General features: G+C 44.1%; 1 protein-coding gene across 1 annotated transcript in view; it reads right to left on the reverse strand.

The window, feature by feature from the left end:
- Nucleotides 1-22989, reverse strand: part of CNTLN (centlein) — a 1263565-nt gene that overhangs the window by 421441 nt on the left and 819135 nt on the right. The gene's annotated exons all lie outside the window — the stretch shown is intronic.

Raw genomic sequence — 22989 nt, forward strand, 5'->3', positions numbered from 1 at the left:
AGAAAGACAGGCATTCTGATACAATATTTTGCCACCTTCTTCCCAAATCTCTTCCTCTTTGTCCAAAGCCGATCAGTACTGAGATGCCTATGTCCTTGCCTACAGTAGCTGTAATCGCAAATGAACTGGCTGAAGGAATATCAACCCCAATGATGAGCCTAGTATTTATTAAAGGAAGACTTAGACATAGACAATTCTGAACGTGCCCTGTGTTATTCATTCAAAGACGGCTGCACGACTTGCTTAACAGGCCCCAAACTAGGCAGTGCTGAAGAGAGCCCTGAAAAGGAGGCCTGCGTTGGAGGAATCATATCTAAGGTTGCTGTACTCTGATATGGCAGTCTGCAGCTGCTCAGGTGGGGACAAATGCTCACCCTAACCGTGTTTGAAAAGTCGGCGCATGCATCGAATCAAGGCTGAGTTTCCATACTGCTGCCTTTGCGCGGATTTGTTATGCAATTATGACACACTTCAGACACCACTTGTATGATGCAGGAGCTGAAGAACAATCTGATGAACCACCAGATCACAGCCTGGGCCTAGATAACCTGGCAAACATTCTCTTCCTCTAAAAAAACCGGACAAGTCCCAGGTTTCTTAAAGGAGATGGCCTTTGAAAGTGAGGATTTCAAAGTAGGGCACTAGTTAGGAGTTAAATTTGATGTTTAAAGATAACTGAACTTGATACCGAATTATTATTAAGGAACACATGTAGTAAAATGTGTATCATTCCCTCCACAATGAAAGCGCATACCTACGTCAATGGTGAAAACTGAGGCATAAGTGTCTCAATCTCTCTTACTGAACAGCCAAAGGAAAGCACAGGATTTCCTTTGAATCAGGAATCCAAATATACTCTGAGCAAGCACCAAAAGCTGAAATAATGGTCTTTTTTCAACAAGCAGGTGTGGGAGGGGAATTTGTTTTGGATCCATAAGGCTGCACATCAACAGATGCTAGTATCACATGGCAAATAGAAAATCAGACCTCTCGTGGCTTGTGTCAAAATCTGCAACCGCTCTATTGTTATTTCTCATCGCACCTGCCCTTTTCAGTTCACATTGCAATACTCAAGAAACCTCTTTCTGGATGACTTTACACTGCACAGTGAAAAATCAGCCTAATGAGCTGAACATCCGCCCAGGTTTCACTTGAACAGTATGGATGCCACCTCCAAAAAGAAGCATTTCTGATGCTTAATCTCGACCTATCAGCTTCTTAATCCCCTCCTATTCGTAACGCACTTGTAGTTATCATATTTATGAAACTGACATTCTGATGATCTAGATAAATTAGTAATTTGTTGGAAAGCAGAACATTTGGGAACCGATGATTTATAAAGTGGTGGCTAAAGCTTTAAGTTCAATAAGAAATACCTCATACACACTGAGTATTAAAACACCACAGCATACTCCACCTCAGAAATCTCGCTGTAGCTTTCTGTTTATGACCACGTAATATCACACACACAATAACCTACACTGTTACTTGGTAGAGTGTATACATCTGCAGAGGTTAACATATGGACGAGAGGGCTGTTACTCTAGGGTTATGAAGGTGCAGACAAACACATTCTTATTATGTTTTGTAAAGACTATAACACAGCCGTGTTGAGTACATGTGTATCCAGTTTTTTAATTTTGATGTAAACTCCCTTCATATTAATCAACACATACCTATAGCCAAGTGCGGAGTACACAATACATTGTTTGATCAGTCGGCAGGGGCAAAAATACAAACCTACTAAACGTCACCGTAGCCCCAAGAAAATGCTGATGGAATCTCTGTTTTTTTTACCCAATACAACAATATGATAAAAAGGGAATACATTAAATGAAAAGATACTTTAAACACAAAGAAAGCCACGAACAAAAGCATTTGCCAGGTAACTTTATGATCGTGAGTCTTTTTATTTAAGTAGACATCTACTCTGTTAGAAAAGTAGTAATGTATAAAACCCAGTTACTGGATAGACACAGCACCTAACTGGCACGTCCTTCAATGTGATTATGCAAACAGTGTAATTATTTCCTGGATATATGCCCTTCAAATATATATTTTTTTAATTCAGGTTCATTACTTTAAGTATAAACACTTGTGGCAGTGTCTTAAACGTGTAGAATTGCCCCTAGAAATGAAATTCCCACACTGATTTTGCAAAACAGCAGTAAAGCTATTGTTTGTGTGCCTCCTTCCTTTACGCATTCCATGTGAAAAATGTTAGGCATTGCATTCACAACCGAGCCACAGAGCTGGAGTCTGAAGGCACTCTAAGCAACGAGCACTGAGGAAGCAAATAGATCTCGCCCTGCTGGAGGATACACACAGAACAAATATGCAAGAGACACGTGCCAAAAGTGGAGACGCATAGGAAGAGGAAGGGCAGCGCAGGCCAGGATCAGGGGCAAAGCTAAGGACGGGGTTAGGACTTGGCAGACAGGCCACCAAGATGGGGCTATGGCAGGGCGCTGGTAGAGAGAAGAGAACAGGCAAGCTAAGGACGTTGCGATAAGAGGATGATAAGATCTGGGAGTTGTAAGCAACTGCAATGCAAGAGGGACAAGAATCAAAGGAGGGCAGGAATAGAAACAAAGAACTGGGATGGAGAGGCAAGAAAAATGTAAGCAGGCACGAGAGATGAGGAGAGGTCGACACACGGATGACAGTGCAAGTCAGCATGGAAAAAGAAGAGATGGAGCAATGGTACAGGGAAGTTAAGGCTCTTGGAGGCAGCCACCGAGCATTATAGATTAAGTGAGGAAAGCAGGCCATGAAAACACCAGTATGTTCACAGACTTTACACTTCATTCACAAAAGCGACTTACACTTTTGAGCTATTTACCACTTTGTGGCTATTAACAAAATCAGAGGGTAAATTTACTCCAAAAGTGTAATGTACTTCAAAAGTGTAAGTTACACTAGGACTTTGTGAATAGCAAAAAGTAGTAAACGTACTCAAAAGTGTACAGTACTCAGAAGTGTAAGTTACCTTTGTGAACCATGCCCATAATGCTAACAGAAGAAAAAAAAAGAGCCATGGTTGCCTCTGTCCACCCAGCATGCTACTGCTAACCAGGAGGATTAGAGAGAGCAGAGCCCCCCATTACTGCATACATCTAGCAGGCCCTGCCCCAAAGAGACATTTAGGTCCAGCCAATGGCTCCATCAGTAGAATCCAAGCCACACCATCTCAGCCAGTTAAGGGCCCACAGGAAGCTTTCCCACTGCAGCCCACATTAACCTTCTCCCAGCCTGGTACTGTGTTAGAGAGACTGCATCTCAGGAGAGGCTCGGACATCAGATGGCACACTAGTGAGAAGTCACACTGTGATGGAACAGAGGCAGTCTCGACCATAACGCACAGTGAAAGTGCAAAAGAAGAGCAAGTGAGGCAGTGCATGGCTGGAAAAATGTGAGGAAGAACACACGGAAACACTGTAGAAAAACAGGGAGAGAGTACAGGGAGGCTGAGTGCAAATTCAAAAGGGATCAGGTTTGGATCAATCGGAATACGAAAGAAATAACCAATGGGACTGCTCCAGGAAACTGAGAGACTACAGGTAGATAAACAAATGTGGGAGCATGGGGAAGGTGTAGAAATTAAGCAGAGAAGGCAGGATGACACCATGAAAAAAGAAAAGCTAACAGGGGGAAAAGGTCTCACATTGGCATGAAAGAAGTAGGCCAGCACCAAGTGCAACTTTCCAAACCCTTGATTACTACTAACTTAAAATAAATCCTTGGCGCCTAGCACACAAAAAGCATTTATTAATTAAAAAATTGGGAGCTCCTATCTCCAAAATCATGTATCAGATGCAGGATGTAGAGAGCACTGCATGCAGTGATGCGGTTACATGCCAGATGACACATTGTGCTGGATAGAGCTACAGTTATTGCAATAGTCACAGTACAATAAACCTTCCTAGAAGGGTAGTTTGCAAGGGGTCTAGTGTCACAGAGGCTTCTTTGCAATGTGGTTGACATACATCCCTAGGCAAACTCATACAATTGCTATACCGAGGAAATGCCTTTAGCTCGTATGGAGGAAGAACTCCAAGTGTCATGATTGATATCTGCAATCAAGCCATGTCTGATGAATAAAAGCGTATCGAGATGTGAATGACACTTAGAACAACCAAAGACTGAGGGGGGGAAAAACAAAAAGACTGAAATAATTAAAAACAAATTTACTCCATTCTAAAACACAGAATGTCCCTCGTTCTTTGTGAAACAAACCTATGATAGGCTCAGTTAACATGCCTCTCTCTTCTGCTACCAAATTTAATTCAATTTGACATAAGACTACTTGAGACATTTCTGCACCGGAGATTAATTAGGATTAGTTTTGGGGATTTTAGTGCAGTCCTGTTCCAATTTACCAGTGGAGTCCCCCAGGGCTCATCACTCAGACCTACACTTTTTAATCTATATGTAGCCCCCCCGGCAAAACTTGTTAATTCCTTTGGATTTCAGGTGTCTTCATATGGGGCAACAACCAAATTATTGTGTCCATCAGAGATGGCTGGGAATCAGTGGCGGACAGATTTCACCTGCATGAGGGAAGTTAGCCAATCGATGGACTGAAATTCTGTTATTTGGGGCTCATACTTCAATTTGGAGCAGCCACAGGTGGCCAGAGTCCTATGGGACACTGCTTATCCCCATTAATGCAGCAAAATAACTTGGGGGTCATGTTTGACCCCTCCCTGACCTTTGACGTGCAGGTCAATAAAACTACGAGCAGATGCTTCTGGCTGGTTAGGATCCTAGGAAAAGTTCTGCCTTTTATACCAACAGAACTCAGGGCGACGGTGGTCTTGGCACGCATCACATCTAAACTGGACTACTGTAATGGCTTGTACTCAAATATAAATCAATCTTCTCTGAATAAACTTCACCTGATTCAGAATGCAGCTGCCGGCTGGTGCTTGGCCTGCCAAAGCTTTCTTGGGCTAGAGAGAGTCTTAAAAAGCTACATTAGCTTCCGGTTAGGAAGTGTATCGCATTTAAAGCTTTGTGCCTGAACTTTAAAGCACTACACTCTGAGAGGTCAGGATACTTGCAAGAGGTCCTTAAATGGTACTCTCCAAACCACCCTTTAAGGTCTGTTGACCTTAGGCTGGCCCTGATATCTTGTTGTAAAAAAGCTAAATGAGGTGATCAGGCGTTCCCGGTGGCAGCGGCGAAATTATGTAATGGATTACCTGTTCAGATTAGAGGAATTAACTCTCTTTCATTATTTAAAAAGTAACTGAAAACCTGGCTGTTTGCACTGTAGTCTCTGGATGGTCCGCTCTCTATCTCCGCCTAGCGCTTTGATACTGTTGGTCTGAAGGCGCTCTAGAAATAACTAATACAAAGAAAACAGCTTTCTTGCTGAGTGACAGACTCTCTGTTCAGAGAGATTAATCAGTGCCCAAAGGAAGCAACAGAGAGATGAGCTTCCATTGTTAAAGACAATTATGAATGCCCTTATCTGAATTCTGACTCGCACTGAACAAGGATGGGTGGCAAGGATGAAAAGTAGACCAGTATGAAATGAGATCTTGTCACTATCAATCTGGAATGTATTGGTATCTGCAGTATAATTCGGCGGTTCTTAACCTATTGATTTATGTGGAACCCCACGTAATCAGTGGGATCGAGCCCCCCTCACTGAATCAATACTGGAATTCGGGGAGTCGCATTGAGTCATTACTGGAAGTCGGGGCACTCACCCTTAGCAATTTAGATAGTTTGAACCACAAAACAACGCACAAAAATAAAGAAACGAGTATTCATCCAACAAATACACTACTGATGAAAATTTTTATTTAAATGACAAATATAAAAATGAGTATTTTAATGGAAGGTTGGAGCTTTTCTAAATTCAATTGAGGCAACCCATAATCTAAACTATATTCTGTTTGGAGCATTTGCACTGTTCCCACAGTGAGCATAACAATTTACATTTTTACTAAATCCCTTCAGATTAACAGAACGCTTTATAAATTTCATTTTACATGAATCTGTTATTATTAAAAAAATGTAAGCTGCTGCAGAGCCCCTGGGGTCCGCAGACCTCAGGCTACGACCTGCTGGTCTAGATGATTAAAAACTTCCAGAGTCTATCCCTCTTCCCTAGAGAATAACAGCAGTTAAATACAGAACACTACATGACAGAACAAAGTTTCTCTCTGACACAAAAAGTTATTCTGGGGGCAGGTCAAGTCAATTTCTTGGTGATAAGTCTTCATACCAGTACCTGGAAACCCTAAGAGATCACAGAAATTCATTAGAAATGAGACTGCGCACATTCCTAATTACAGTGCTAAGCTTCCAACTTTATGCATCACATAACATTCTTTTAAATATTTATTTTTTTAGTTTCCTAAAGTAGAACTTTCTGCAAGAAACGAAAAGCTATGTTAAAACAAGCGAAAAACATTCTCCTTGGGACTATGATAACAAGTGGATCGGCCATCAACAGATGCCAGTCAATCCTCAGGTTGAATGGAGGGCTGAAATATGTCTCAAAACATGTGGACTACGTTTATCCTCAAATCAGGACTCAACTGCATACTTTCAGACTTCTTAGGGATTAGAACGTTCTGACTGTAAAACATCTGTCTACAAATAGGTGTTTCTGCCAACAGGGTGATCTTTTGGGGGCACTATGGAGGATACGTCTGCTCAAAAAACATCTCTTCCAAAACACTTCCTTAAATGTTGTAAAATGCAAAGGAAGTACAGAACTGCAGGTGCACAAATTTACTGTGAAATATTTATTAACCAAATACAATTTATATGAACACAGACACGTTTTAAATGGCTATATTTTGCAATCTTGCTGGTCGCTACTTTAAGAAATGATCTGAATTATTTCCCTACTGGCTACTACCATTAAAGCATGCATACATTTAAGACTATGCGATAGTACACTTTTAGCACGGATGCAAGTGCGTAAGGATACTATTTATGTAGCAACAACGGGGCTTTATAATCTAGAATACAAATAGATGCCTTCCACATTCAAACAGATTTTTTAACAAAGCATCTTACCGTACCTGAAGGTGTGGATGTATCCAACAGCTGAATTCAAAACAGTATCAAACTGAATAAACATGAGCAATTAGCAATGGAATGATTAGGACGAAAAACAACAGGGTGTTGACAAACACAAGCTGTAGAAGAGCAGGGCAAATGCGCAAGAGGAAAACAGTGTGATAGAACAAATGCAAACTTAATTCAGAACTGTAGAACAATGATTTAGTTGCAGTAGATACACACCTTTATAAAAAAAAAAACGGGATGACTTGCACCTGCCAGGCAAGTGACTTAGCGTTGTTGCCCCACATTTAAAACGTTTTTATAGAAGGGCAATAGTCTGCAATATGCAAGAGCTAAGGCTCTTAAACAAAAAACAAAAAAAGGAAAACATATGTCTACTACTAGCCTGTGACAAGTAAAGAACAATTCGCACTGATAACAATTCTAACCATTTATAATCTGTTGTAAGACGTCACTTTTCTTCAACTACATGTCAACTACATGTCAACTCTCCAAGCATGTGTCTTTAGATAGGAATGACAGTAGGAAAAAAGATTATCTGGGTGGTCAGATGGGTCTGCTGTGGGGGCACAGGACAGTCCTGCCTCTATCAGGACAGACATCTCTCTGCCTCAGTAAAGGATGAGGTGGTGAAAAACGCAATTGGAGAAGGACGACAACATTCAGCCTCCCAATGTCCTATTCTCCCCCCTAAAACAGATCAAACAATGGCATGAGGGAAATACTCAGTGAGTGGTGGCTGGAGGAAAGTAGTTGATTTCTGGATCCAAGCGAAAAAGCGGGGTGGCTGCAATAACTCAACGGCCATGTAAATATTGGACTCAGGTGAAGGGAAGGAGCTGAGGGGTAAGCATTCACAAGTGCCCTGTGCCTCCATAATAACAGAAGACGGCAGAGAGAAGACCGCTTGATCTAGGCAAGAAAACTCAGAGAAAAAAGGGCAAAAGAAAAGAATGAACAAACAAGGGATAGCTATCCACGACACAGCAATTAGGACTTTGCGAGCCAGGCTTACTAGATTTACAGCCTTTTGAGTGATGTCCCCAGCATGCCTATCTTTTATAAAACTGGCTTGATCTGGGTTAGGCTCGACTTACATCACCATTCCAGACAAAATGTTAGGTTTCTGGTATATAGCCTTTCCCACCTGCATATAAGAGCCGTCGGTCTAGAAGAGAAAGGAGAGCCACACCCTTGTTAGCTTCATGGATAACGGGTTATTATGATTTTTTCATATGTGCATGGATGGCCTGGGATAGCATAAATCCATTATAGAAGTCGGAGAGGACTATTAATTGGGTCAGTGTTGCTGATCCGTAGACGAAGGTGGCAAAAATATATGTTGCTAGGTCATTATTCATTTGATTCACAATACATAACAAGAGTACCTCTTTTAAGATAGGGGCTTCCAGGAATTCCCCATGTGTCTGATTCAATTTATTTAGGGAGGCCATTCCCACATATCAGTCTTTTTGAGCTTTGTAATTCTGCACGTTACCCTAAGTCTATGACCCTGGGTATCTGTGATCTGATTCTCTAAGTCCTTTAGTTTGGTCTACAGTAGGCGGCTGACTATATCTTCACCATCACAATAATTGTGGTTAACTTTCAAAAGGAAGTATTCTGTTTTGACAGTCGGCCACATGTTAGGTTAGCTCCTCCACAGTTTCTGGCTATTATTGTGTTTCTGTGCGGACTCCAGACATGTCAATTTGGTCATCAAGATTTTATGAACATCCTCCCTCATCTTATGCTATGAATTTTGGCTGTTTTAGCATGTTTTACATGCATCTCATACAATCGATACGCCTAACTTGCCAGTGTGGCTTAATGCATTATACTCTTTGAGACAAGCCATCACCCACACATATTCCAAAGAACCTTTCAAGAGATAGTCTCCCAACTTCAGCATCAAGGTCACAAAATCCCAGAGACCGGTGACTGGTCTAATATGGTAAATTGCCTATGCCCGAGGTTACAACATGTTGCAAAAGCATAGAAACACAGAAAATAATCCATTATGTAGCATGCTGTTTTTGCATATGCCTGTCAGACCCATCTCTCCATTCTGGTTTTCATCCTCCAGGACAAGACCCTGTCCTTCCAGTCCTTGTGATCTACTAAAGTTTCTATTTGTGGCTAGGTGAAGTCTCAAACAAAAAATAAATATTTCTCTGAGATATCAGCCGAAAAAAAGGGTAATTCCTCCTAGATGTTGACCTGTCATTTGTTAAATGTGCATCAGAATGTCAAGACAACAAAGCTGTCCACAACGAACTCTTCATTCTAGCCTTCCGTTACTTGGAAATGAGAAAGACTTTGTCTATTTCTCAATAATTCCCTCCATCTTAGCCCTATTTGAGGATAGGGATTGTGTGGTTAAGCAGTAGAGATCTTCCAAGACTGGACCTTCTTAAGAAAGTGACTGTCCTATTAAATGGCATCATATTCAAGAACTTTAGTCTACTTAAGAAGCTTGCTTTCAGTAGGCACATTTATGAGCCGCATATTTAATGATAATGCCTTAATAAGTGTGTTGTTTGTATCAGGCTTTGAGATGAAGAACTAGGAACCTGGTTGAATAAGCTGGAGTTCAATACGTTGCTTGATTAATTAAAATCACCAATAATACAGCAATCCACATGCAAGGCAAAATTTAAAAATCTTATTAAATGATTCAATGCAATAAAAACCTCTTAGCCATCATCTTAAAGCACCTAAACGTGCTCAAATGCATTGGCTTATGAACAAAATTAGAAACAGAACTCAATTCATCTACACTCAGTTCAATTGATTCATATCACTACAACAATGGTATACAACTAGGAATAAAAATAACTATATAAAGTGCACGTGTGTGATAGAAATCAAGTCTAAAGACAGGAAGATTTATAAGTTAAAGGAGCAGATGAGGTTGGTGTCTTACTCAGAAGATGACCTGGGACATAGAAATAAACCCCCACATCCTAAACCTGAATCATTGACTTTCAAACTAATTAGAGGCACTCTAGCCCAGAGTTTTCACATCACTCTGGGGATTAACACGGTGGCAGTCCATCCTCCAACTTTCGCTCCCAGTCAAAAATTACTTGCACTTCATAATCATTTAATTTCCACCTACACCTTTCAGGACCCACCTTGAGGTAAAACACCGACCCCAAAGTATATAGCTTTTGGGATACTCCGGTTACGTAATCACTTCCCAATGATGTCCAGTTACCAATGATCAGCAACTGTGCATGTGGATAACGCTGGAAAATGTTGAAATGTAATCAGCCATCTCTGACAGAACTCCTTGTAACACCACTCTTTCAAAGGTGAGTTCCTTTTACCGGCGACTCCTTTTTCCAGGGTCATGGAATGGAGTTACTAGAGCACTCTTGAATGCTGTTGAAGAGTTTCATACCATCTTGCATACAGGAGATGCTGGACCTGGTCCTTTTTGAAGGGACATCCCCAACCTTTTTGGCTCCTTCCTACTACTTTTTCTGACTTGTCGCTGTTGGCTCTAGGACTCTGAGCACGTTATCACTGCTAATCAGTGCTAAAGTGCAGGTGCTCTCCCCACTAAAGTTGGTATGATTGGCGTACACCTAATTGGCACATTTAATTTACCTGTATGACCCTTGTACAGTGGTATCCCTATACTCAGGGCCTGTAAATTAAATGCTACTAGTGGGCCTGCAGCCCTGCTTGCACCACCCACAGAAGTACCCTTTCAAACCTGTCTCAGGCCTGCTAGCGCAGGGCCAGCGTGAACAATCTTCTGCCACAGGAACCTGGCATCTAAATGTGCTTGCGAGGCCCAGAAGTCCCCTTCTGCTACATGTAAGTCACCCCTAAGGTAGGCCCTAGTTAGCTCTATGGGCAGGGTGCTATGTATGTAGAAGGCAGGACATGTGCCTGTTGTGTGGCCTGTCCTGGTAGTGATAAACAGCCCATTGGTTTCTCACTGCTGTGAGTGCTGCCTTGCTCATAGGATTGCATTGGAAATGCCCTGCCTTATGTCTAGGGGGTACTGTCTCATTTATGAGGGGTAGCGTAGGCATGTTTGGAATGGTTGTAATGGTAGTGAGAAATGCTGCTTACTGGTGTAGGTGGATTTTTTACTATCATTATAGAAATGCCACTTCTAGAAAGTGGCCATTTCCCTGTGCTTATGACTCTGGTGTTTTGCAGCTTGACTCCAATCCACGCCTGGGGCTTTGTGCATACTTTTTTAGACAGCCTGTACACAGGGAGGTTGAAGGTGTCACAGAGGTACATCTGCATTTTGAATGGTCTTCCTGGGCTGAGATATGGGGAGGCGGGGCACACCTGCATTTATAAAGGCTGTGCCCTGGTCTCACACAAAGGGCTCGTTTACCCCTAACTAAAGTCTGGAGCCTGTGCTGGAGGAGAGAGCGGACACTCCTAGAACCAGTTGTGACTCGTTGGAACCTCTTCTCCCCCTCTTTGAAATTGCTTTGCAAAACTGAGTATAAGTACAGGGGATTTTCCCCATGTAAAGAGTGCACAGGAAACATACTTGGAACTGGATAAAATGCTGCCGGAGGGACTCACCAGGAACCGCCTTGGACTGCTGCTGCTGTGCTGACCTGTGACCTGCGGGGTCACTAGGAAGAAATGCCACTGACTGCATACCCTTTGTGCTGTCCTGCTTTGTGGGCCCTACCGCCCTGTGCTCCACTTATGTCCTCCAGGGGCTGGGTGCTGTGGCGCGTGCCCCCTTGGAACCTTTGGGTTTTTCAGCGTGAGGATAGCGCTGTGTTTGAGGCTCCTGGGCTTGGACAGAAACGCCTGGAGAGTGCTCTGTCCCTTATTTGTTTAGCACCTGGAGAGCACTTTTTTCCTGGTGGCCGACTTAGCTTTAAGCACAAGTAAAGTGCTTTTAATTGTTTAAAGTTGCAGCACATGAGGAAAGCTGGATCGGATGCGACGATCCATGAGTGCAGAAATCACCACCGTAGCCCGGATACTCTAAGCGCCCGAAATGTGCTCCTTGACGTGCCCCCGGGGCACGGGAAAGACAAAGACGGGAGCAGGCAGGCTCCTGGTGGTGCCTGCGGGGTGTGGCGTACTGAGGAGCGTCCCCGAGGCACAAGCAGGCATCCATCCTCAGAGCCTGGGGCTGCTGCTGCCGAGCCACGGAGAACAAGGAAGCTGGCTCCCCGCGCGGAGGCAGGTGCCGAGAAGGAGGATTACCCCGCCGGAGTCCCCCGCCCCCCATAGGGAGCAGCAGGCTTGATCCTGGACTGGGCGGGGTCCAGAGCTAGAAGGCTCACCCCCACCCAGTCTTTTGAGACCACGGACATGCGGTCTTCAGCCACGGCAAGAGACAGGGCTGGCTGGAGCTGCTCCTCTCACTTCTCACTGCACCCACTTCCCAGTGAGCCTAGACTGCGGGGAGAGAACTGGCCCTAAGATAGGGGTCACTGTGCGAGGTTGTTTTGTTGTGCATTCCTCCCCGGGCATATTTTGGGGATCGCAGGGGCCTTGATTGTGCAGCGCATCATATCGTAGGACAGGTGGAGACCTCAACGGAGGCTCCATCCTGCCGAGGGCCAATGGCTGCCTTCCAGCACTAGGAGCATAGGAGCTCCTGTGTGTCACACATGAATCTGGAGTGACTGCCCCTGGTATATGTCTATACTGACACATGTGGGGATGTCTTACTTTTTGGGCATTCATGCTGATGTCTAGGTAGTAATGATCATGTGTTTTTGTTATGACCCATACCTTTAAGGTGATATGTTTTTGTATAACTTGCCATGCGCTCTCTGATGTCCTGATGTTCCTTTTATGAGCCTTTATGATAGTATGTTCGCTAGGGCAAGTGCATTATTAGTAATGTGTTTACTGTCACCTTATGTCTTTATGGTAATATGCGCTTTTACCCTGATATGTGCATTTAATATTTACCTGACTACTGCTTATGTTGCAGAATATCCAGTAACCTGCTGCAGAACATCCAGTAACCTATGTGTTGTATTTGACTACTGCTGGCTTTTGCAGAGTAATAGTATTGTGTAATGTTCTGACAACTGCTTGGATAGCAGGGTATTACTGACTTGTTGTGTTTGGACTAATGATGTTGTGTACAATACAGTTTCTTTTTATATAACTTGGTGTTGTGTTTCCTTTGTGGTGGGTATAGTGCATCATGTGTGTTGTGCAATCGTTGTAACCATTGCCTCTGGGATTGGCCTGACTGCTCGTGCCAAGCTACCAAGGGGGTGAGCAGGGGTTATTTTGGGCGTGTAACTCCCTCACCCTGCCTGACTAGAGTGGGTGGGATCTGCCTGTCTTAGGTGCATACCCTAGACAACCAGAAACCCCATCAGAGTTATCTCAGACCAGTCAAAAAGGAAATGCCCAGGTAGATACGATTGTCTCATGGAGAACTTCCTTAAGTAAAGTAACTTGCGACAAATTTTGTAAGAGTTGAATTTCAAATTCACTAAATGTAATATAGTCTATGTTGTGGCTTCCAGAATTCTTTCCTTCAGCCTGAATGAGTACAGCTTTGCAAGACTGTCTCAGACTTAGTTTGAGGTCCACAGTCTTGGCCCGTGTAATAAATATGGGATAGCTCAATGGATTCAAGCAAAGCTCAGTGACCAAATGTTCCATAGCCGACCCTTCTTAAAGGGGAGTAATTATTGATGTCTTTGTATTTTTCTACATATGAGTGTTTCATTCTAGAATGTGGAGAACTTGGCGTAAAAATGGGATTTAAGGCAGTGATAATCATGAGCGACCCTTCAACAGTACAATGATATTATACCAGTACATACAGCTCTATGCATATGCATTCTACCCTGGTCATCCTGTCACAATTTATTTGATGTTCTCAATCATCTCCAGGCCAAATTGTTGAAAACACAGAAGTAGCTGAATTTAGTTCAGGGTTTCAGACAGCACCACCATCTTTCCCATGCTGTTTCATGGGCCATCATCGGCAGGTGCATCTGAACCTCTGGAAGCACCTTGTTCAAAACTTGCTGTCCAGATACACCCTTAAGTACTTGATTAGTTTAATGTCTGACATTTTCCTTACTTGTGTCCTTCATTTTGTCATGAGAAAGCTGCATACAGGGTGGCAATGTCTTTTTTTTTATTTATTTTTTACCTTGAGCAAGCATCAATAGGATATTGCAATGATTGCCACTGCTGTGAGAGAGAGTATCCCATTTCATCAGTTACTCTGTTGGAGTTCTTACTCTGCCAAGATACAATCTAAGCAGACTATTTCAAACCCAACCATTGTACCATGTTACTAGCTCTTAAACTGGTGCTTTCTGTAGGCAGTCACAGATCTATGAAGCCCTGAGTTCAACCAGTTGAGCCAACAGTTTAACAGGTGCCCAACTTCAGTGCATCTGTGCTGGGGATGGAGGAATGTACATGGCTTGATCACCATCCACTGTCGCTACTTTGCCTCTCTGACCCAGATTCTGCCTTGTACTCAGTCTTCCCTGGTGGTCATAATTTCTCTTCCCCAGCATCTACTGATACCCACGTTAAGTGGGGGGACCTTCTCTAGACATGGGGAATATCTACTTTTAAAGTTGCTACCAGAATCGCGTCCTTTTATACCAAGCTAATTTCAGGCTGAGCAATACTGCTTGTTCCAGTACACGCTACCTAAAAAACATTTTTACCTTTTAGGTCCAAAATCCTATGGTGACATCCCTGTGCTTTGTTTCTCAGCTGTCCACTAAGATATATCAGCAGTTCTCTAGACATGGGCAGGGTATCTGCTCTTGCCCCCATGACACCTGCTCCAGCAGGTGCCTAGTTGTCGCCTTTGAGAGTGAAGACTAACCATCATATGCAGTGAGCTACCAGAGCTAGGATGACTCCACCTCCGAAGAAGGTCAGAATTCTGGTAACACTTCTTTTCTCAGTCTGCTCATTCTGTGTATCTAAAGAGTTGTACTTGTCAAAACGGGGTGGATGCAGGTTACAAACAAAAGTGCAGGTTACAAACAAAAGTGCATGTTGATGGGGACTCAGGGCTAGCCATAACAAGAACAGGATCAGCCTTAAGCATGAGGAGCACACCCCATGAATTGTTTTTAGTTTTCTAAAATAAAAGATGATGTGTTTCAGTTTAGTATATGTGCTGGTGATGTGGAGGCATTTTTTAATGTTTAGAATGAGGACTGGGCTGTGAACGTGGGTGCATAGAGATTTGCCATTTAGGGATTTATGAGATTATGTCTGTGGAAAAGACTTTGAAAGCTGAAACACTGTTCCCGTTAGACATACATCATTTAAATGAATACATCTACAAAAAATCTTCACTTGCCGTCACATCATTCTTCAGTTAGGTATGAATCATGAAGGTAACCATTATAGGCCCCTCATATCTCAGGAGTTGGTTACAATCTAGTAAGTCCAAAATGAATCTGACTTTTCTACTGTTATCTCCTGAAAAAAAGTTTAAAAAACATTTTTACCAGAACAAATTGACTAGAAGAGGGTGGTGCAAATCAATACTACAAGTGCAGTCAGAATCAAGTTCCAGTGATCTCCGAGCTGGTGGAAACCCACCCGCTTCCTCCCTCTCACCCCAGCCTGTAGACATATCTCCTTTTGGGCGGGGGTGGGGGAGAGGGATGGGTGTTGCATACCGCTGATGAAAGTATAACATATCAGTAGTGTCTGAACATTTCTCTTATAATTATTTCTGCTTCACCTGGCCACAAGTTACACTTCCAAGATTGAATAAAAAAAATAGCACAGATCTCAGGCCGGTGATCTTGGAGGACATTTTACTTTCCTGCAGTATTTGTCAATGAATTCTAGCAGGGGCTCAGATCACTCCGAAAACATCTCTACCTTTAAGTATCTGGATAGCAACTTCACTGCCATTGTATCCCACATTTTGCTGTACCACAAATGGGGTTGCAAGGGTTTTTTCCACCACATATGCACTCCCACTCTTTTGGCTTTCACCAACAGTTGAAACACCAGCGAACATTTCCTTTATTTTTTTTTAACCCATTTCATTTTAATGATATAATAACCAAAATCACTACTGTAGGGTCTGCTGTGAAGAGAAACCTACCATTCAGCAGCCAGACTCATCCTCGACCTCTGAAGACAGACCCACATAACCCCTCACCTGAAGAAACACCACTGGATCCCCATCCACAAGGGATGCCAAGTCAAGATTCTGACCCACGCCTACAAAGCCCTACACAAACAAGGACCAGCATTCATCAACTACTGCCTGAGCTTCCACCAAACCTCCAGACTCCTGTGATCCACCTCTCTCTCCATTCATTCCCACCACATCCACCAAAGCAACAGTGGAAGATGCTCCTTCTCTCACCTCACCATGACATCCTGGAACAGCCTGTACCTCCGGGCTTAAGCCTCTCTTCAGGAGTTCAGACGGATGCTCAAGACCTGCTTTTTCAACTGATGCCTCCCGAACAGCTTGCATATCATTGCTTGGATGCTCTCAGGAGTGATTATCGTGCTCTACAAACCCCAATTGACTTCCTTCATTGCCACCAACACTTCTTTCCAGGAGAGTGGCACTGTCGGATATTACCATAAAATATAAATTGGGCCTACCTTGGTTCCACATCCCCTAAAATAGCAGTCAAATACTCCCTTGTACAGTTTGCTTAATTTGTCAGGGTCAAATTACAGTTCTTCATTACTGTGAAGGATGATTACTGATGCAAGATAGATGTATTCGACCTTGTTATGCCTATTCACAGGTCTTCCAGTGTCCTGGTTGGCCTGACTCTTTTTACCACTTTCTCTCACCTTTCCATAAAGTCCCATCACTGCAGTGCAGTATTGTAGTAGTAATTTATATATTTTGACACCAACCCCTCCAGATTCATCAATAGTTGTAATTAGTGTTTCAAATCAATTAGCTAATAGCTGGGACTATTAAAAGCATGATTTGCCTAGTGTCAAAGTTTTTGATACCATAAGAGTTCAACTTCAGACACACCAACTACTCGCTTGTATTCCTCAAAGGATTTTATTTAAGCCTTCAAGTAAAGGTTACTAGCATCTTACAATCTCAGTATTCCTGGGCTTGTAACCATTAACTATACTGGAAGCTATGAATTCTTTATTATTATTTTGGATGGGTATCAAATGTTCCCAGCTTTTGTGCTAGAATTACAGCTCCAATGCCGTACTTGTAATATGACTGTAGTAACGTTGCTGTGGCCTTAGTGGTTTGGGAAATCCCAAAGTCCTACTTGTCAATAATCTGTTCATATGAGCTGGAATACCCACTGTCCTACAATTAAAAGCTGTGAAGCAATATAGTATATTCTAACTATTCTAGCACCTTGGAACCCCAAGGATTTATTATAGCCCCAGGGACTGTTCCAGGGACCCCCCAACCCTTCCGGGTCAAATCAGAGTAAAATAATGCAGGAGGGCCCGCATGTCTATACATAAATTGACTGGGGGGGGTGGGGGTGGCATGCAGACCGCTCACGAGCCCTGGGTACAACCACTTCCCTGGGACTCAGTTAAATATAGAGTAGGGGCCGGACAGACACCACCCCTTCCCCCATCTCCCACCCCCAATGGACCATCACCTCCACTGGGGATTTCTTTAAAAACAAACAAAAAAAAGCAATCCACAGCTTGTGGTTGACCATAAGGCCTGACTTGTCTGCTTGCAGCCATCCCCCTACCACGCATGACGTTTAGAACTGTGCGGTTTCCTGCAGAGTCTTGATACACTAAGGCAGAATCCATCCCTCAGATCATTTTTAAAGAAAAAGAATGAGGGGGGAGAGGGGGCGCAGTGTCCTTTAGCGAGCCATTGCAGGCTCAGGGGCTGCCATTCCTGGGGCCATATTTTTTTGTATTAAAAGGTAGAGAGGCACACATCTCTCCTCCTCAAGCCTTTGTAGCCCTAGGAGCGCCAGCCACCCTTGGAGCCTTTTTTTTTTTTCTTTAAAAGGGGAGGAGGGTGCTCAGTCCTCCTACTTGAGCCTTTACAGTCCCTGGGACCCCATTCCTGGAACCTTTATTTTTTTTTTTTTTTTATGGAAGAGAGAGAGCGTGCCACTCTTCTCCACAAGACAAGCCTTTACACCCCAAAGACCCCAAACCATGGGGCCAAAACATATATTTAATGATGGGGGGGAGAGGGAGCGAGCATGGCTCACTTTTCCTAGCCGATTCAAAGGGCCTTACTTTAAAAAAAAAAAAATATATATATATATATATTTATTTTTTTAAGGGGCGGATGGCCTGAGGTCCCCCACCCAAAGCCACTATTGCCCCAGGGGACCGTATCCCACAGGGCCTTTTTTTTTTTTTTTAAATAAGGGGATGGGCTCATGTGGCCCCCTCCCCAAGCCTATAGTGGCCCCATGGACCCCATCGCGTGGCCTTTGTTGTTCCTATATGGGTGCACCCAGTGCTCACCCAAAGCACCCACTACACAGTCCCTACATGCACCCATCCAGGATGATGCTGGAGCCAGCATTGATCCTGCCAGGTGGGATCTGCCATTTGTTTGCTCCCATCAAGCAGGAGCAATCTGAGTTTTCCTGCTGTGCACCCCCGGCTCTTAGTTTCTCACGTCAACCCCTGGCTGCCAGTTTTTTTTTTTTTTTTTTTTTAATGCTGCAATCACGGCTCTTTATTTAAAAATATTTATTTTGGCCCCAGAGGCGGTGTTGGACCTGGTCCTTTTTGCAGTGTTACCCCCAAACGTTTTGCATTCTTCCTCCTATTTTTTCTGGCCTTTTATTGTTGGCTTTAGGACTCTAGGCACTTTAACACTGCTAATCGGTGCTAAAGTGCAAGTGCTCACTGTCTAAATTATATTTGTGATTGGTTTATCCATGATTAGCATATCTGCTTTACTAGTAAGTCCCTAGTAGAGAGCACCATGTGTGTCCAGGGCCTGTAAATCAAATGCTACTAGTGGGCCTGCAGCACTGACTCTGCCACCCACAAGAGTAGCCCTGTAAACAAGCCTCAGATCTGCCACTGCAGTGTCTGAATGGGCAATATTAAGCTGCCATATCAATCTGGCAATGACACCCACTTGCCAGGCCCAAATTTTCCTTTTTACTACATGTATGTCACCCCTAAGGTAGGCCCAAGGCAGCCCCATGGGCACGGCGCAGCGCATTTAAAAGGCCAGACAAATACTGGTGTGTTTGACATGTCCTGATAGTGAAATACAGCTAAGTTCTTTTTCCACTATTGCAAGGACTATCTCTCCCATAGGGTAACATGGGGATTGCCTTGAAATATCTTTTAAGTGTAATTTCCCATTAGGAGCAGATAGGGATATGGAGTTTGGGGCCTCTGAACTCACAATTCAAAAATACATATTTTTTAAGTTGTTTTTTGAACTCTGAGTTTGAAAATGGCAGTTTTAGAAAGAGGGCATTCTCTTGTTTAACCATTTTCTGCATCTGCCTGGCTGTGGAATACACATCTAGGTCAGAATGACAGTTGGGCTATTTGTAAATTCACTCTAGATAGTCAGTCACACAAAGGCAGCTGAAGTGTGACTTGCATATCCTGGTGGGTCTTTCTGGGCTAGAGTGGTGGGAGGAGCTGACACTTGAATAGGGATGTGTCTGTCCTTACACTAAGAGGTCTTCAATCCCCTGGAATGTGTCTGGGGCCAGGACGGGGAAAGGCAGGGTCTTGTGCACTACAAAGACTTCTCTTTAGAAGTTTGCCTACTTTAAAGACAGGAATGGGTAAAAGTATTGGACTTCTGACACCACATAGTTAGAACACTTCAGTACTGAGGAAATTCTGCAGGAAGAAAAACTGTATGCTGTACAGGGACTGCCACTCTGCGTGTTGCTTTGCAGTGCTGGCGTGGTGCTCTGTCCTGGGGGTGAAAGGACTGGACTTGGCTTTCTACATCCTGCTTCTAAAGTTCTCCAAGGCTTGGACTGAGCTTGTCTCCTGTTAATAAATCTCAGGGACATCAAAGACTTCATCTGCCAGCACTTGGGCTCTCTTGCTGAGAGTCCTGACTTCCCAAATGGTGCCATATCCAGTTTCTGGGCTCTTGGGAGTGAGTTCTGGTGCAACCAAGATGAAACTAAGCCCCTCAGCGACTTTGGAACTGGCACCACTGCCTGCACAGGGGCAGTGGTCCCCGCTGAGTGGAACATCCACGACCAGTGACACAGGCCCAATGCCACCACAACACCTCAGAAGTCCCGCCACAGCGCAAGTCCAGAGCGCCGTGTCAACGACGTCCATGGCACCCATCTCCGACACCACCGCAGAACCTGTGGCCCTGTGGTGTGATCATAACACTGTGCATCTATACATGCTGGATTCATTGACCCCGCCATGTCGGAAGGAACTGATGAGTTGCTGCCAACGTCACATAACCTCCCCTATAATGGGAAGGAACCAACGCCTCACCTCCCCTGACTAGCAGTAAACCTTTCCGGTGGCAGTAAGGTGCCAATGCTGCATCTGCTCCAGCGACGCCTCCGCTCCTGACTCCATGCAACATCTTTGCTTTTTCCTCGTCTTCTAAAGTACTGTAGCTGGAGTCCATGTGACTCTGTGACTGGCCCACACTCCTTGGTGAGTGGCATCGGACAGTTAGGAATGGTTCAGTCACGATGTTGTGATAGCCCCAATAGGGGTTATTGTGTTTCTAAGCGCTATACTAAAATGTAATCTTTGAAAATGTGTATCTTTACTTTTGCATGTTGGATTTTTGTAGTTTTGGTCTTGTTTTATTCAGATAGAATATTGGCTGTGTGGAGTACTTTTGTAGGTGTAGGTGAGTTTGTGTAGGGGGAGAGAGAGAGAGAGGAAGGGAGGAGAGAGAGAGGGAGGGGAGGAGAGAGAGAGGGGGAGGAGAGAGGGAGGGAGGAAGGGGGGAGAGGGAGGGAGGGAGGGGGAGAGAGAGAGAGAGGGAGGGAGGGGGAGAGAGAGAGGGAGGGAGGGAGAGGGGAGAGGGAGAAGGGAGAGAGAGAGAGGGAGAGAGAGAGAGGGAGGGAGAGGGAGAGGGAGGGAGAGGGAGAGGGAGGGAGAGGGAGAGGGGGAGGGAGAGAGGGAGAGGGGGAGGGGGAGAGAGAGAGAGGGACAGAGAGGGAGAGAGAGAGAGAGAGAGAGAGAGAGAGAGAGAGAGCGCGAGCGCGCACGCATGGGTTAACCTAGTCGTGGGACTCCCCTACCCTGACTAGAGTGAGAGTCCCTACTTGGACAGGGTGCAAACCACTGCCAACTAGAGACCCCATTTCTGACAGGAGGTTCCTCTAAGACCCTCCCACCCTCCCACCCCCCCACCCCCACCGAGCCCAGGGTGGCAGGGAATGCCTACTGTGGCTCCCTATATTATTTTTTAAATATAAGTTCACGATAGGGGACTAAGTCTCCGAGTCCTGTAATGGTTGCCTGCAACATTTTTCTGCATGTTGCAGGCAACCAATCAGAGCACTCACTCCAGCAGGATTCTGTATCCCATGGCAGCGAATTGGCCCAAGGGAAAAAAAGCACCCATGGCCAATCAGAACACTATTTTTTAAAGTGGGTTTGAGGGATTCTGGCCTAGTTTGTGCGTAGAAATTTTCGGGATGATCTGTCAAGCAGCAGCCGTAAAAATACTTCCCTAGCTCCTGCAAAAAAAAAAAAAACCACTTGTTTTTTTTTCAAAAGTAAAGAAGTATTTTTGAAAATGCAATTTTGTTATCTAGTCCAAAAAATGCAATTTCGGGTCAGCAAAATGAACTACTGAAACAATGCTTTCTTTATTCTTTTTACTCCCACGGATTTTATTGAGTTTTACCAAGATAGCATGGCCAACCTGGCCAGGAGACACAAAAAGAATAGAGAAAACTAAATAACTATAAATAATAACAGAATATGTGCACAGTAAACACCCCATTCGCCGCACCCTACCAACCAGTGGCAATGCACATACTTCTCATTAGGGAAAAGATCAACGCAGCTCTCCATGTCTACCCTTCTTGTTGCCATAAGTTTGAATCTCTTCTTCAATACATGTGCTGATGGTATGAATTAGTTTCAAAACAATCCCACTACTCCCTGCCCACCGGTGCCAGATTTTGCGGTGTTTCTGGGACATCCCCTTGCCTGGTACACAGCAATCTTCAACAACCTGCAGTAATCCAAGCAACACTTCAACAACGTTGGGGAAGAGGGATGTTCAGCCTTCCAAGCCAGGCAATGACTCTCTTGCCAGCATTAGCCCCAGAAACAGGAGTGTCCTTTTATATCTATTACCCCCAAGCCCATCATTGACATGTGAGAGAGTCAGCTTTGGGTCCAATGGGATTGTCCAGGAGAGAACCTCGCCAAGACAAGAGATCATCCCACGCCAAAATCAAGTTAACACTGTACAGTCCCACACCATGTGTATGAAAGTGAAGTCGTACACTCTGCAACATAGGTACAACAGACAACTCAACATTCCCATGCGCCATAAACGATATCTTGGGTAGTAAGCCTTAAGCAGGTATTTCAGTTGAATAAGTCAGAGAAGCGCCGATATGGCCGTCTCTCAAGGTACTCTTAATGTAATGTGTCAGACCAGTCATCGTCATCTCATGTATTAAGATCAGTCTCCCATGGAGTTCAAAGGGAGTGGTATGTGTGTGTGGGTTATGTATAACTAAGGTATGGTATATTTGAGCAATTCTATGATCTCCCAGGAGGAACTGACCCTCTACTGGGTTTTATTTCAGGAACAGACTCAAGGTGTCTAGTGTAGGAGGCAGTGAGGTGTTGGAGCTGTAGATAGTGATAAAACTGGCTGCGATGTAATTGATATTCAAGTTGCAAATGATTTCAAAACTGTGTCACTCATAAAGTGGGGATACCTATAATATCCTATTTCCTAAAACCTTCGAGCTGTGCCACCTGCTGCAACACAGTACCGTGACATTCGGTTAGACGTTCCCACCACCATATGTGCCA

Source organism: Pleurodeles waltl, chromosome 1_2 (genome assembly GCF_031143425.1).
Source record: "Pleurodeles waltl isolate 20211129_DDA chromosome 1_2, aPleWal1.hap1.20221129, whole genome shotgun sequence".
In the NCBI taxonomy this organism is placed as follows: domain Eukaryota; kingdom Metazoa; phylum Chordata; class Amphibia; order Caudata; family Salamandridae; genus Pleurodeles; species Pleurodeles waltl.